Source organism: Micromys minutus (assembly GCF_963924665.1).
Source record: "Micromys minutus genome assembly, chromosome: 17".
Taxonomy (NCBI): Eukaryota; Metazoa; Chordata; class Mammalia; order Rodentia; family Muridae; genus Micromys; species Micromys minutus.
The window spans coordinates 34,151,278-34,168,569 of record NC_137952.1 but is presented as its reverse complement, the minus strand read 5'-3'; the positions used below and the strand labels follow the sequence as shown (position 1 = coordinate 34,168,569).

General features: G+C 45.4%; 1 pseudogene across 1 annotated transcript; it reads left to right on the top strand.

The window, feature by feature from the left end:
* Positions 1-15,581: 15,581 nt before the first annotated feature.
* On the top strand, positions 15,582-16,859 carry LOC308432021 (ETS domain-containing protein Elk-1-like; annotated as a pseudogene). The gene has a single exon. The product of its transcript is annotated as an ETS domain-containing protein Elk-1-like (transcript).
* The last annotated feature ends 433 nt before the right edge of the window (positions 16,860-17,292 follow it).

Genomic DNA, 17,292 nt, shown 5'->3' with positions numbered 1-17,292 from the left:
TGAGATCACAAACCAGTCTTCGCCTTTTCACACCTCAGAAACTTCAGTGAAATGATGGTCAAAAATGTTACCTCAGCCAGATGGTAGTGGTGGACGCCTTTAATCCCAGCATTTGGGGGGCAGAGGCCGGTGGATCTCTAAGTGAGGTCAGCCTGATCTACAGAATAAGTTCCAGGACAGCCGGGGCTACACAGAGAAACCCTGTCTCAAAAAACAAACAAAATAAAACAAAACAAAACAAAAAAGCAAGCAAAGTTATCGCCAGGACGCTGAGGCTGAACCCCGAAGGAATCTGTGAGATAGACACGGGGCTCTGCAGTGTTACTGAAGAATCAACAGAGCTGAGGTCAAAGAGAATCATTTCCTGTCCAGTGTCTTGGTCTTAAAAAATAACACACTTACTTGGAGCTGGCTTACGGTTTCAGAGGCTTAGTTCACTGTCATTATAGTAGGGACCATGACGACACGCAGGCAAACATGGTGCGGGTGCTGTAGCTCCAAGCTTTACCTCCTGATCTGAAGGCAGCAAGAAGAGAAGAGAACTCATATGAAGACTTCCAACTTAGCATGGCCTCTGTTGAGGGAAGTAAAAGACGATGTTTATGGTCTGAGAAGATACTGAGAGCCAGAAATGGCTCAGGAGGTAAAGTAAAGGTGCTTTCTGCCAAGGCTGAGGACCTAAAAGCTACCCCAGGGACCCACATGGTGGAAGGATAGAACCAGTGCCACCAAATTGTCATCTGACAGCCACAAGTGTGGGAACTTGTATGTGCACACCCTATACAAATGCATATGATAATAATAATAATAATAATAATAATATAATTTTGACTTATGTATTTCTAAAATTTCTTCCATGGGAGAGACATATACGATGTCTACCCCAGTTCCTAAGGTCTTGACTAAGGCACCATCCCATCAAAGTTCACTCTGGGAAGCAGTGACTTTACTGGAGACCATAGGTGAGGGGCTGCCTACAAGGGTATGTCCCACTCCCTGCCTCTTTCCCCCACCCTACCTGGAAAGCCTTTACCCAGTAAGGATGAGGAGTTCCCTCCCCATATTCTCTAGTTCCTCTCAGAAGCCACATCAATTAAGACAGGTGCATATAGAACAGGTAGCAGGAGCAACTGGATACACAGGCGGAGGTTTCATGATCCCTCCATGAGAGGTGTAAACAGTCTGCTGGGACAATCATTTTCTAAGAGTACACAGTCAAACTCTCCAGGATTGTGGTTGCTTGGTTCAGAGGAGGGTCACTCAGACCCCTGATCTAAAACAAACTCCAAGCCAAGTTGGAAAAGGGATGCTTCAAAAATAAGGTTATAGCTGGGTGGTGGTGGCTTGTGCCTTTAATCCCAGCTCTCAGAGCAGGTAGATCTCAGTGACTTCGAGGCCAGCCTGGCCTATAGAGTGAGTTTCAGGGTGACAGGGCTACACAGTAAAACTCTGTCTCATGGGGGGAGAAGAGATCATAATGTACACTGTTGTCTCAAAAATAAATAATAAAAAAGGTCTAGATTCTATATAAAACCAAATATGAAAGGGTCCGTAGGGGGCTGGAGAGATGGCTCAGTGGTTGAGACCTCTTCCAGAGGTCCTGAGTTCAAATTCCCAGCAACCACATGGTGGCTCACAACCATCTGTAATGGAATCTGATGCTCTCTTCAGAGAGCTACAGTGTACTTAGATATAATAAATAAATAAATCTTCAAAAGAAAAAGAAAAGAAAGGGTCCCTAGTGGGAGAGTCTGGTGGGATGCCTTCGCCCACCAGAGGGCTGATGGTGATTTGGGGAGCCATACTAAGCTTTCGGGGACAACCCCTTAGCTGTGTGGAGAAGCCAGGTTAGAAGGCTGTGTCAGAAAAAAAAACCCATGTAAGTCAAAGGAGTGGATTCTTTCTGGCAGAAGGCTCTGGTGACACACAGACACACACCCTGTAGGCTCACAATGTCCTCTCACCTTCACACGGATGCACACAGTCACTCACAGATGCACTAACACACACACGGGCACATAAGCACTTATGTGCATATGCAGAAGCTCATGCACACTCGCACACACACCTCCCCCTGTCTCTGTGACTCCTCTGACTCCTCTTTGGCCTTACTTCTTCCCAGAACCCTTGGCACATGCCCAGGCTGAACCAAAGGCTTGTCCCTGAGCCACTCAGAGCCTGCCCCTTTTAGGTCGTATTCTATGTCTACCCATCAGGGCTCCCTGACATCAATGAGTAAGGCCTTGGGGGTGCTTTGTCACGCCAGCTAGTGCCTGGATGTCACTGTTTTTCCACTCATTGGATGGATGGACAGCCCACTCTGCCTGCCTTGTTTGATGTTCAGGTTCACCCTTGAAGTCCAAGCTTCCCTGGGGAGTCAGGAACACTAGCCATCATTTAGTCTCACCCCTCTGAAAGGTCACATCCGGTCCTTCTCTTACCAGACACCCTCATCCCCCACCCCAAGCCCAGGACTCAGACCTTGCTCTAAGAGGGAGCCAAGCAAGCCAGCAAGGGAGCAACGGGGGTGCGATGACACCCACATAGCCCAGGGTCTTTTTCCATAGCTAAGAACACACTGTACCAAGTGGCCCCTTCGGCTGGAAGCCACCTTGATTTTCACACCCCCCTCTCTGCTCACATCCTGTTTCCGACCCTCTGACAAAGCCGGGCCCCACGCCCTGGGCCCCCACCCCGCCTCCTGGGTTTTCACATGGCTTTTCTGAGGTAAAGGCAGGCCACAGAACTCTTGTTTTTTTTAAGCTTCTTGGTGGCTTGAGGAATTTACTGCTGAGGTGACAGTCTCAAATGTGTCTAGTGTAGCCACTTGGGGTAGCCTCCTCAGTGGCCATCGTTGAGGAGTAAGGAGGGTAAGGATTAGGTGAGGGTTGAAGGTGCAGGATGAAAGCTAACCACCACTGACATGCTGTATGGATTCAAGCAGGATCCTTTAGCAGGCTGAAACTCCCTTGGGCTACCAGAGTTCGGCAGGGGTGGCATGTTTTTGTGAGCCCAAATAAGGAAATCCACAGAGTGAACCAAAGAAGCCTTTGAGGCCCTAGGACAGGAGCCTCCAAATCTACCTTTGCCTGTCTCTTCCATACAACATCTGCTGTTTTCTGTAATTTCCCAGAAATCCATCCACAGGCCACTGTGGGGCCACTTCCCTTACACCAGCCCCTTTGACTCAGTTCAAAGAGACAGGAAGAGATGGGGAATGACTGGGAACAAAGGCCTGGTGTTTTCCCGGGAGGCCTGGCAGGACCCTGGGAGTGTCTACTGCTCTCCCCAGGCAGCAGGAAGTTCTCTCCTTCTCTTCCCATGCCCACCGGATGATTCCACCTGCCTCTCTCCCAGCCCTGGACTCTCTCCTCAGCTTCTCTCCTTCCGGGGCAGGGTAGAAGAAACTGCCCCAACTGTGACCAGGCCTGTGTTGGGTGTGGCTGATTGTTGATGATCTCACAGGAACATATGACTTAGTCAATCATATTGGTGGGTCTGAGCCATGACCGCGTGGCCACGGTCTTTGTGTCCACTTGATGTAGAAAGATATGTGAAATTCTAAATTAAGTAAAGGATCTTTTTATTTAAGTTTTTTTTTCATGTTTGTTTTGAGACGGTAGCCTGTCTGTCCTGTGTAGCCTTGGCTATCCTATTCACTTTGTGGACCAGGCTGGTCTTGAACTCAAAAGTATCCACCTGCCTCTGCCTCCCAAATACTGGAATTAAAAACACATTGCACCACACTCAGCTAGGTTTATTTCTTCCTTCCTTCCTTCCTTCCTTCCTTCCTTCCTTCCTTCCTTTCTTCCTTCCTTCTTTTCTTTCTTTAATTACTTCTTATTTGTAAAATAAATTGTACATATACAAACACACAGACACACACAGACACACAGACACACACACACAGACACACACACACACACACACACACACACACACATACCATATACATACCCTAAGAAACCAGAACAGGGCATTGGGTCTCCTGGCACTGGAGTTACTGGAGGTCAGAGGTCGTAAGCTCCCTTATGTGAGTCCTGAGACCCAAACTGAAGTCTTCTGGAAGAGTAGTAAATACTCTTAACCACTGATCAATCTGTCCAGCCCTTAGACAAAAGTTTCTTAGGACACAAAAATACAACATAAAAGTAAAAGTTGATAAACTGGATTCCCTCAGAATTAAAATCTTCTGATTTTTGCAAAAGACCATAAAAACTAAAGTCAAGTCAAAGACAAAAAAAGAATATTATCAACATACAAACATACAAAGGACTTGTATTCAAAATATATCAATACACCACTTGGCAGAGAAGCAACAGTCTGAAGATGGGCAAAGGTTGTGGACAGGCAGCCCCTTAAAGAAGTACAGAAATGCAGACAAGTACAGAAAGATACCTGCTGTCATGAAGCATCAGGAAAGTGCAAATCAAAACCATAGTGAGACAGCACTTGATACAAAAGCAACAACAAAAAGGTAATGGTGTGGAGTTGGCAGGAAATTATTTCTGGTATGAGTGTAGAATGGTACAGTTGCTTTGGAAAAAAATTGGTGGTTGATCCAAATTTAACTAAATTCTGTGTTAAACACAGAATAACCACGTGACCCAGCAATTCTACTCCTAGTTCCAACCAAGAGAACTGTAATCACAGGTTCACACAACACGTGTACATAAATGTTTAGAATGGCATAATTTGTACCAGTCCCCCTCCCCTCAAAAACAGCAATAACTCAAATGACCAGCAACTCAGGAGTGAATGAAATGTAGCATATTCATAGAAGAGAATACTACATGGCTATGAAAAGAATGAAGTTTCCAGACAGCCAAGGCTACAGAGAGACCCTGTCTCAAAAAAACAAAAACAAAAAACAAAAAAACAGCCAAACAAACAAACAAGGAATGAAGTTCTAATAATGGTACAACATGGATGAGACTTGAAAACACTCCGCTAAACAAAATAAGCTAGGTACAAATACTATGAGCATTGCTTAGGTGGTGGTTAGAATGAGAATGGCCACCATGCATTCATTGTTCAATGTTTATGTCTCCACCAGTAGATGGAACTCTTTGAGAAGGATTAGGAGGTGTGGTCTTGTTGGAGGAGGTGTGACACTGGGGTGGACTTTGAGGTTTCAAAAGTCCAGGCCATTTTCAGTTAGCTAGCTAGCGCTCTCTCTCTCTCTCTCTCTCTCTCTCTCTCTCTCTCTCTCTCTCTCTCTCTCTCTCTTTCTCTCTTCCTACTTCTGAAAAAGGATGTGAGCTCTCAGCTACTGCTCCAGCGCCATCAATGCCTGCCAGCTGCCACCATGCTCCCTGCCACGAACTCATCCTCTAAAAATGTAAGCAACTTATCAGAGAAGAAAATTAAAGCATTAAAGGGGCTGGTGGCAGGCTCAGGCAAGGAGATAGGGTGTTGGGGTTCTCACACTCTGCAGGGGACACACAATGGTGCCACATTTTGGAAGACAGTTTGGCAGTGCCTTTAGAGTGTTTTAAAACAGCTCACCATACTATCTTGCCATTCCACTCATGGGTATTTGACCTAGAAATAATCTAAAATGGAGCTGGGGGTGTAGCTCAGTTGCTAGAATGCTTGCCTAGCATGCAAAAAGCCCTGGGTTTGAATCCTAGCACCCACATGGAGACTCAAAACTCTAGTTCTAGGGGATTCTGTGCCTCTAAATGCCATTGGACAGGCATGTGGTATATAGACATACATGCTAAAAAAATCATACATATAAAATAAAATAATAAAAAATATATATGGCAGGGCATGGTGGTGCAGATCTTTAATTCTAGAGTTTGGGAGGTAGACATAGGTAGTGCTCAAGGCCAGCCTGGTCTATAAAAATCCTGTCTCAAAAAATATAAATAATAAATATTAAAAGTAATAAATAAAGTATATGTGGGGACTAGAGAGACGTCTCAACAGTTAAGAGCACTTGTTGCTCTTCCAGACCAGAATTTGGTTCTCAGTACCTAATAACCAACTCTAACTCGTCCCAGGGGTCTGGTGCCCTTCTTCAGGCACCTTTACTCAGAACCACATACCTGCAAAAACATACCATATAATACACAAAACACACATAAATAAAAATAAAATACATCTTTAAAAGTATCATATATATTTAAGACTCCATTTATGCAGAATTCTAGAAAATGCTCTCTGGCTGCCTAGTATGCAAAAAGCCGTGGGTGCCATAATTAATCTCACGAGGCAAAAACAACAACAAAACAATCCTCTGTTGATTTGGGGAGGCAGATTTCCCAAGGCAGAGAGCTTGTCTAGCACATTGGGAGGGTAAAGAAAAGAAGGGCAACCAGAGTCCAGAGTTCAAGGCCAGCCTGGGCAACAGAGAAAGGTCCTAAAAATAAAGAATTAGAGGACAACATGGAAAACTTCTGATTCTCTCAATAACCCAGACTGAGTTCTCTTGGCCAAATGTTTCACCTCCATACATGATTGCTGTTGCTGGGCCATGGTCTGAGGTCTGGAGAACTTTCTTTGCTTTTTTATAGATATACATATATATATATATATATATATATATATATATATATATATATACACATATACATATACATGTATAAATAAAAAAGACACTGTAGCTGTTTTTAGACACACCAGAAGAGGGCATCAGAGCATTACAGATGGTTATGAGCCACCATGTGGCCCCTGGGATTTGAACTCAGGACCTCTGGAAGAGCAGTCAGTGCTCCTAACCACTGAGCCATCTCTCCAGCCCTGGAGAACTTTCTATAAGTTTTCATGTCCTTTTTCTTTCATTTGACCCAGCTACTTCTCAGACAAGTCACCTAAACTTAGCCTCTAATGCTCCTCTTTTTCTGTTCCCCCCACACACACATATACTTTTTTCTTGCTTATGTGTTTGTATGTATATGTTCCTGTGTACAATGCATCTATGTTCCCAACTGACATTTCAGTACTTGTAATAATTAGCCAATATGGGTGAGACTCCAACATTATACCTTCTGTCTCATTTCCCTTGGCAACCACTGAGAGATACACCAAGAAAGAGAAGATGGGACTTAATGTTCATGGAACTCTGACCTAATGTGTGGTGGTGTGATAAGAGAGGTCCCCATAGGCTCATATACTTGAATGCTTAGTTACTAGGGAGAGAAACTCTTTGATAGGATTAAGTGTGGCCTTGTTGGAGGAAGTGTGGCCAGGCCCAGTCTCTCTCCTGGGGACCAGGCTCCCATCCACTGCTCCAGCACCATGCCTGCCACTTGATGACTCTGAAACCATAAGCAAGCCCCCAATTAAATGTTTTCCTAAGAGTTGCTGAGGTGTCTCTTTACAGCAATGAAAGGACGGTGATTAAGAGAGATGAAGTCAGAACAGCTGCGATCACCCTCAAGTGACACAAGTGACAAGACCTATTAACATTTCCTTATGGAGACCTGGAGGCCTGCTATGTTTGCACAAGGTCCTGCCTCTCCCCGAGGATATACATAAGCGGTTAACAGTTGCTGAAGCCCCTCTTCTTCAGAGCACAACTGTCAGGAAGTCACTCATATACTTTAACCCCAATTAAACTCATCGGTTCACCAAGCTGACCTTGGGTGGAGTCACCTCTTGGCCGTCAAGCCCAAAGACTTAGGTTCAATTCCCAGATCCCGAGGCGAAAGTAGAACACCAGCCCCTAGAAGTTGTCCTCTGGCTTTCACACCCACGCTGTGGCAGGGAGGCCCTACCCCATACACTATAAGTAAATATCTTTTCAAATAAAAATGTTTAAAAAATAAAATAAATGCAACATGCTTCCTAGGCAGCTGTAAGTTTCGGCAGCGCCTACTGGTTGCCTCCCACTACTGTTCTTCCTGCCACCCTAGTAGTTACTTCTGAATGGATTCATAAAGGATTCATAAATTTAGAGTGGCGGTTCTCAACCTGTGGGTCTTGACCCCTTTTAGGGTCAAATTGCCCTTTTCACAGGGGTTGCCTAAGTCTATTGGGAAACACAGATATTTACAATTCATAGGAGCAGCAAAATCAAATGTGAAGTAGCAATGAAAATAATTTTATGTTTGGGGGTCACCATGACATAAGAAACTGCATTAAGGGGTCGCAGCGTCAGAAAGGTTGAGAGCGGCTGACTTAGCATCTACTTCTCAGCAGCAATGGTATTTTGACTACATGCTGTGGGAAGGAATGATGGGTACTCCTCAGAACAAGAGCAACACACTATTGGTTCCCCTTACCCCAACCCAGACAGAGAGGCTGGCAATGAAGCAGGAGCCATCAAGGGACCAGTGGCAGTGGCCAGTATGGTCCTTTTCTTGTGGGACAGGTAGGGTTCAACCCTACACTCCACAGTTTTCAAATGCCACTGACATGTTACAAGATATACAGAAACACAGCCAGGGGAAACTAAGGTGGCTGACGTTGACTTGGCTGTGTCTTGGCACACTGTGAGCACAGTTAAACATGAATCTTAACTCCGCAGGTCCATTTATATGTGGATTTGTCATCCTTGAGATTTTTGACAATTAGAAAAAAAATGCAGATGAAGTTTGGAGCCTAGAAACATTGAAGATACTAAAGGAAAAAATATGGGGCCTGGAGAGCTTGGGCAGTAGTTAAATGTACTTGCTGCTTAACCACGGCAACCAGAGTTCAGACCCTAGCACCCAAATCAGGCTGCTCACCAACACCTGTCAATCAAGCGCCAAGAGATCTGATGCCCTCTCCTGGCCTTCATGGGCAACTGCACCCATACACTCACAGACACAGGAACACAGACATAATAAGAAAAAAATACGTAGGTAACAGTATTGATTTGTGGAGACACACACCATTAACCCCAGCATCTGGAAGAAGAGGCAGGCAGAGCTCTGTGAGTTTGAGGTCAGCCTAGGTTTCATGACAAATTCCAGGCCAGCTAGGGCTACACGTGAAGACCCTGTCTTAAGAAACAAGACAGGAAGACACACCCAAATCTATTATAAAAAGTTGAAAGTGTCAAGTGTGTTGGTGCACAACATTAATTCCAGCACTCAGAAGGCAGAAGAAGGCTGTTCTCTCAGTTCATGGCCAGCCTGGTTTCAGAGCAAGATCCAAGGACAGCCAGGGATACACAGAGAAACCCTGTCTCAAAAAAAAAAAAAAAAAAAAAAAACAAACAATAGTTGAAAGCTATCAAACTTATGCACACAAATGCAAAACACACAGGGTCTTTTGCAGAGGAGAAACAAACACACACCTACAGTTTTAACTGTTAACAGCATAAAATGAACCATTCTATACTCTTTATTTTTAGTTATTTATTTAAAATCATGTGAACATGGAGGCCAGAGGTGTTGGGTCACCTGGAACTGTAGTTATATAAGGCTGTGAGCCACCAGATGTGGTGTTCTAAACGTCTGTGCCATCTCTCCAGCCCTCAGCCTACACTCTACACTGAGGAGGTCTAGTGAACTCCCTGCCAGTCGTCAAACCCTAAGCAGTTTAGCCTAAGAAATCCCCTAACACAGTCATAAGATCCTGAACAAAATGTTCTGCACCTGTTACCAGTTAAGGCTTTAGACAACAGCGGGGGTTTGGATGTATATGTATACGTATATGTATATGTATGTTTTGGTGGAGGTAGGGAGGTGAGACAAGGTTTCCTTGTGTACCCTGAGCTTTTCTACTCGGCCTCTTTGTTCTCTGAGACTTAATTATGAATAAAGGCCTAGGCCATAAGCTTTGGCTTGTTCCCACTAGCTCGTAACTCAATTATCCCATTTAAACTAGTCTAAGTCTGCCATAAGGCTAGCTACCTTGAGAAAACAGAGTTAGCCAGAGCCAGGCTGATTCCATGACAGGCTGCAAACTGATAGTTTGGGAGACTAGGCCTAAGTTTCTGTTTCTCAAAACTGAGAAAGTCTGTAAATCAGTTGGGGGAGGGGAGGAGGCAGGACACTTCATGATCAGCCAATCAGGAAGCTACCCAGTTAGCCTGATCTAACCTCATGGGCAGTCAATCAGAAGTTGTTGAAGCTGCCTCACCACCTCGTTTGAACCAAGTATAATTAATCAGCACAAGTCCCCCAAATCCCTCGGAGCCTTGGAACCTATACCCCCTGGAGATAGAGACAACCAATCAAGGGAAAGAAAGGTAAAACTCACTTACTCCTACCCTAACAGGCTTTAAAATGCAAAGCCTACCCCTGTCTTCCATCCTGTTGTATGATAGACCCCTGCATGCTGCATCTCTGCAGAATAAATGCTCTTTGTTATTACATACTATCTGAGTCTGGGGTATCATTTCTCACAAATCACAGACTCACCTCTCCTCAGTTTTGTGCACTGGGCAAATCTCCTGCCTCTGTCTCTCTCCCAGAGTTCCAATCTCTCTACCGGAACTCCCACCTATTACTTCCTACTTCTGCTAATAGGCAGTCAGCTTTTTATTTACAAGTGATGCTTCCACACGGGTGCACAACAGATCGTCTTTATCCCTTGAACTCACTCGGTAGGCCAGGCTGGCCTCAAACTCAAAAGAAACTCACCGGCCTCTTCCTCCTGAGTTCTGGGATTATAGATGTGTGCCAACACTGCCCAACTCTTGGTGATTCTTTTGAGAAGTGGGAATTGTTTAAAAAAAAAAAAAAAACCTCAGCTGTTCAATTTTACCATGAAGACTCAGCAGCCAGATGCTGTGATAAAAGGCTGCTGGCTCAGAGAGGCAGAAAAAGCACCCGGCTGACCTTCCTACTACACCAACATCCCATAATGAAAAGGCTGCTTCTTCTCCACACGACCTTAAATACTTTCAGCTCCAAGATTCTCCTTTCTCTTTCCTGGGTTTTCTTATGTTCACTCCCTGTCAACTGGTTGCTTGCTCTGCCTCTTGACTTATCTTTGACTTCATTTAGCTTCTGTTTACAGAAAGCTCTTGATAAAAGGGCTGTGATAGGGCTGAGCCATATCTCAATACAATTTCTCCAGTTCACAATCTTGGGGTTCACAATATGATCAAATATCCTGCTAGAGGGAGTCAGTTATATAGAGGTTAGTACCTCCAATTCCAACTCTGTTCCAAGTTTCAGGCTATTATTTAACCTTTATAGATCAGGCACTCTTATTTATGGATGAGGAAAAGACAGGTCCAGTCATTTGTCCAAGGTCACACAGCTCTTGGCTCTGGCTCTAGAGAACCTTTAGACATCTCCCTGGTACTTTCACAGATATTGCACATGAGGACTCTGTAATATATATATATATTATATATATATATATAATTATATTTTATATTTTATATATATAAATATATATAAAAGGATGCTGGGTTTCACTCCTCAGGTGCTGTAGCTGATTCCACCTCAGGGGAAAGCAGGAGCCTGGGGCAGGAGCCACGGAGGCACTGAACTAGCTGTGGACTGGCTGATTCATGAGTTCAACAGTAGCTTTACGTCAGCCGTGCTCTTCCTTTCTGTCCCTAGACATGAAAGCATCATCCTAACCTGCATGACAGAGCTGGGAGACATGAGAATGCACTGTCTAAACGCTCCAGTATTCCTGCTTTGAAAAACTCGTCCTACAGTTTTAGGTGTGGTTAAGTTATGAAGATGTGTGTGTGTGCGCACATGTGCACACATACACACACACACACACACATATATATATATACATATACATATATATATATATATATATACATATATATATATTCAGATCCTGACTTACTTTCTAAGTTCATCTGTGCACATAATCAACCACACTGTGAGGAAAACATCTTTGACAGGACACAGCCAGGGGTTTCCGCTTGCATGATATACTAAGCAGCCACTGAGGTCTATGGGAATGAAACACCCTGCCTTAAGACCACACTTTTTTTTTCCAATCATTAATTTTGTAAACCTTTAAGTGTATTTATTGGAAATATTGAATCTTAGATTCTTTGTTTTCACTATCTGAACAGGGCAGAGACTAGTCACTTTGAAATGTAAGACTTGGGGGCTGGAGAGTTGGCTCAATGGTTAAGAGCACTGACTGCTCTTCCAAAGGTCCTGAGTTCAAATCCTAGCAACCATATGGTGGCTCACAACCACCTGTAATAGGATCAGATGCCCTCTTCTGGTGTGTCTGAAAACAGCTACAGTGAACTCACATAAAATAAAATAAAATAAAATAAAATAAAATAAAATAAAATAAATACAAGACTTAGTGTTACTGGGTTCACCGGTACATACCTGTATGACCAGTATCCAGGAAGCACAGGCCGGAAGATTGCTAAATGTTCGAGGTTAAGCTGGTCTACATAGTTCCAGGCCAACTAAGGCTGGATGGCTAGACCCTGCCTCAAAATAAAGCATAAATAAATAAGTAAGTTAGGTTATTGTGTCTTTTAAAGATGTATTTATTTATTTTATGTATGTGAGTATACTTCAGATACACCAGAAGAAGGCATCAGATCTCATTACAGGTGGTTGTGAGCCACCATGTGGTCACTAAGAATTGAACTCAGAACCTCTGGAAGAGCAGTCAGTGCTCTTAACCACTGAACCATCTCTCCAGCCCAGGGTTATTGTGTTTTAAGGCAGTGTCTCACTATACCACCCTAGTTGGCCTGGAACTATGTAGACCAGGGTTCAAACTCCCAGAATTCCATCTGCCTCTGCCTCCAGAGTAAATACTGGGATTAAAGGCTTGTCACCACACTGGGCTCCAAAATGGTTTTTGTTTGTTTGTTTGGTTTGTTTTTTTAGAGACAGGGTTTCTGTTTTATCCTAGTCTGTCCTGGAACTCATTTGGTACATCAGGCTGGCCTCAAACTCACAGAGATCTGCCTGACTCTGCCAGCACCACCCAACTCCAAACTGATGTTTGAAGGCTGGCCCAAGGGTGCCCTTTCTAGTATGATGTATATGCAGAGGTTTTTGTGAGAAAAGTGAGACCAGTGCTCAGACACCGAAACAGTGCTCAGGTGACCTCACAGGCAAACTCAAGTTCTTGTCCTGAGTGGAGCATTACTGTAGATGTGTTAAGAAGAACAGCTACAACACCTCGGAACAAGTCAGTGCCCCAGGGGAAGCTATGCCACCAGGTGTCTGTGGAGAGGTCAAGTTAGGTCAAGTTAGGCCTGCTTCCATCATCGCTTCCTGTGTGGCCTTGAGCAAGATGGTTGCATTACCTCTGATGGCAGTTCTTCCTCTGTAGTACAGGGTTAGTGGCACAGGAGACAGAATAAAGCATGAAGCACAATGCTGGGAACACCAAGTTCTCTCAACGTTGGCCGATTCTGAATTCACTCAAAGCTACCATCAGCACAGGACCATGGAAGCTCATAATCTAGGACTCTGCTTTTGACTTTCAGGGCATGCTGCACTTGAACAGCAAATGCACCCTGAGATGCTGATGCTTGGGCTGAGCTGGGGGTGGAGGGGTGGTATCTGCCCAGGCTCCAGGAGTTCGGAAAAATGAGCAGGTGTAGCCAAGTTTAAAGTGGTGTTATATTACAAAGGGTAGGTGACTGTTCTTGATTTAAAAAAATGGAGAAAGTTGGGCTGGCTAGCTTGCTCAGTGGATAAAAGTGCTCGCCTTCAAGCCTGACAACTGTAGTTTAATCCTCAGAACACACGATTGAGAAAACCATGTCCTGGAAGTTGTCCTCTGCATGCATGCTATGGGACATTTGACCCCCCCCCACCACAATAAATATAAAAAAAATATTAATAGGTAAAAAGATAAATGTAACACATAATACTCAGAGGATGTTGAGAACTGTAAGTCATTTGGAGGTCAAATAGGGAAATTTAAACATGAGCTGCATTATTAGAAGGTAACGCTATTGGGGCCTGCAAGATGGCTCTGTAGTGGTTTGCTGTGCAAGTCTAACTTGATGTTGAGCCCTAGAACCCATATAAAGGTAGAAGGAGAGATCCAAGTGTAGAGTTATCCTCTGTCTTCCATACCTGTGACATTCTCCCACTATATCACACACACACACACACACACACACACACACACAATGTGAGACAGGCAGACAGACAGACAGACAGACAGAGAGTAACGCTTTAAAAAAGATATGGCATCTGTATTGCTAAAAGGATGTTCTCTGTAGTCTTACGCAGGCCTGGGGAGCAAGCACGCTTGCCACCTGTTTTCAAACAATCCTGGAAAAAGTGTATGCAGAGAAAGTACCCCCAGCATCTTAACCTTGGGTAAGAGTGATACAAGGTTTCTGAGCCCTGTCGTGGTTTGAATGTGTCAGTCCTCCTCAGCAGTGTCTGAACCCTTGGTACCAGTTGGTGGTGCTGTTTGGGAAGGCTGTGGTGTCTTTAGGAGGCAGAAACCCACTGGAGTCACTGAGAGAGGACCTGAGATTTTAAAGGCCAGCCCCACTTCCTGTTCACCGAATGCTTTGACTGGGAGGCAGCGGGGGACCACAGCCTCCTGTTTCTGCCTTCATGCCTTCCTTCTCTCAGCCAAACATATCCCTTGGAACTGTAAGGCAGACTAAGAACTCTTCTTGCCTCAAACTGCTTTTTGTATTTTGTCCCATTGAGTAACATAACAAAGTGTCCTGTATCCCAGGCTGGCCTTTGACTTACCATGCAGCCAAGGGTGACCTTGGACTTCTGACCCTCCTGGCTCCATCTGGAATTAGTACTGTGTAACGCTGAGGATCACATCCATACCAGACAAGCACTCTGCCACTGAGCTACATCTCATGTGATACAAAGTAATTCTAAAACTTCTTCTGACCTTTAGACATATGTTAAAGATTTCAAAGTAGAAAGCCCACACTAACACTTAACTCCCAGCCGTCATCATTTGAATCACAGCTGAGTGCATGTGGCCTATAGAGTCTCTCTGGATTCTTATCCCATGGTCCTTCAATTTGAGGATGGACGGACAGGCATACATATGCACACACACACACACACACACACACACACACAAGCACACATGTCCTGGTTAGAGTTAGTATTGCTATGGTTTAAAAAAAAAAACATGACCAAAAGCTAGTCGGAAAGCAGAGGGTTAATTTTGCTTACAATTCCATATCTCTGCTCATTATTGAAGAAAGTCAAGGAAAGAGCTCAAACGGGGCAAGAATCTGGAGGCTGGAGCTCAAACAGAAGCCATAGACAGGTACGTGTTCCTCCTGGCTTGCTCAGCCTGCTTTCTTACAGAACCCAGGACCACCAGCTCAGGGAAGGGGGGATCCTCACCTACAGTGAGCTGAGCCCTTCTACATCAATTAGCAATTAAGAAAATGCCGTTCTGGGGCTGGAGAGATGGCTCAGTGGTAAAGAGCACCAACTGCTCTTCCAGAGGTCCTGAGTTCAAATCCCAACAACCACGTGGTGGCTCACAACCATCTATAATGGGATCTGAGGACACCTTCTGGTGTGTCTGAAGTCAGCTACAGTGTATTTATATATAATAAAGAAATAAATCTTTTAAAAAGAAAAAGAAAAAGAAAATGCCGTTCTGGTTGCTGTTTCCGCAGTCGCTGCCACTGCCATCTTGGAACCCAGGCCTGGGGGCCGGTGGAGTCTCTATGGAGCCTCTGCCCTCAGAGCTGCTGCTGCCACCGCCGTGCCACACGCAGGTATCCCTGGGATGGCGTGTGAGTGCTACCCTAGTGATGGACGCATCTGTGACACTGGCAGTTTCTGTTGCAGCTTCTGCGGGAACAAGGTAACGGCTACATCATCTCCTGGACCTCACGGGATGGTGGTGAGTTCAAGTTGATGGACGCAGAGGAGATGGCCCAGCTATGGGGACTGCACAAGAACAAGACCAACATGAATTATGACAATTATGAAAATTAGTGGGGCCTTGCGGTACCTCTAGGATAAGAATATCATCCGCAAGGTGAGCGGCCAGAAGTTTGTCTACAAGAGGTTGCAGGGTGCTCCACTGAAGACTGCCCACCCCAGCCTGAGGTGTCTGTAACTTCGGCCGTAGCAATGGAGGTCCAGGGAACAATGCCAGGGACACCAAAGGGTACAGGAATGTCAGGCCAAGGTGGCTTAGCACAATGCAGCCGGAATGAATACATGCGCTTGGGCCTCTATTCTTCCTTCACAATACAGTCCCTGCAGCCACAGCCACAGCCACCCGTTCATCCTCGGCCTGCCTCAGTGCTTCCCAACACTACCCCTGCAGGAGTACCAGTACCCCTCAGGGAGTACCCCTCAGGGAGCAGGAGCACCAGCCCAAACCCCTTAGAAGCTTACTTGGAGACGGAAGAGACTTGTCTGGCCCTGCAGGTTATCCTAACCCCACTGGAGGCCCCAAACCAGAAATCTGAAGAGTTGAATCTGGACCCAGGTTTTAGCCGCCCACAACCTCCAAAAGACAAAGTGGAGGAGCCTAAGGAAGAATTGGAAGCTGCAGGGGTTGGAGGCTTTAGTCCAGATGCTGTCAAAGCTGAACCAGAAGTCTCACCCTTAGGCCTGCTGGCTCGGCTCCCAGCCATCCTAACAGAGAATACAATACAGTTGTGACCTCTCCACCTCCACCACTGAGCTCACCCAAGCCCAGAAGGGCCAGAAGCCCGGGAATGTGGAACTTTCACTTAGCCTAAGCCTGGTGAGTGGCCCGGGACCCAAACTGACTCCAGGATCAGAACCAAGCTCTGGTGTTCAGGCACCGGGGCCAGCGCTAACAGCGTCCCCGCTTCCCACACATACTTTGACCCTGGAGTTGCTGACACCCAGCTCACTGCCCGCAGCATCCATTTCTGGAGCACTCTGAGTCCATTTGCATCTTGTAGTCCAGCCAAGCTCTCCTTCCCGTTTCCGTCCAGTGGCAGCACACAGGTGCACATCCCTTCCATCAGCGTGAATTCTCCACCTGTGGTGCTCTCTCCAGGGCCCCAGAAGCCATGACTACCACAACCACCTCTTTTTGGAATCCATCCGTCCATGCTCCTGAACTCTCTGGTTAGCCATCTCAAGGAGAAACATAGTTTAACTGGCAGACTTATGCTCTGGTTGTGGTGGGGTGGATATTCCTGGGAAAGAGGGTATTTCACTAACTCCACCCAAAACAGACCACTTTTTTCTTCTTTGCCAGCCTCCCAGTGGCCGCCCTTACACGGCTCCTACTTCAGTGGTGGGCGGTTTATTTATTTATTTTTTTTTTTGAAGGCCTCTGGGAAGAATCTGGCCCAACCTTTTTAGGGGAGTGGGTAAGACATTTCCCCACCATTTCCTCCCCATTTTTTCCCCTAAAACAAGACAATCAGGGTATGGCTTGAGAACCTTTATTTACTTCTCAGCCTGCCCTTGGGGAGTTGAGGGTGCCCTGTCTTCATTTGGG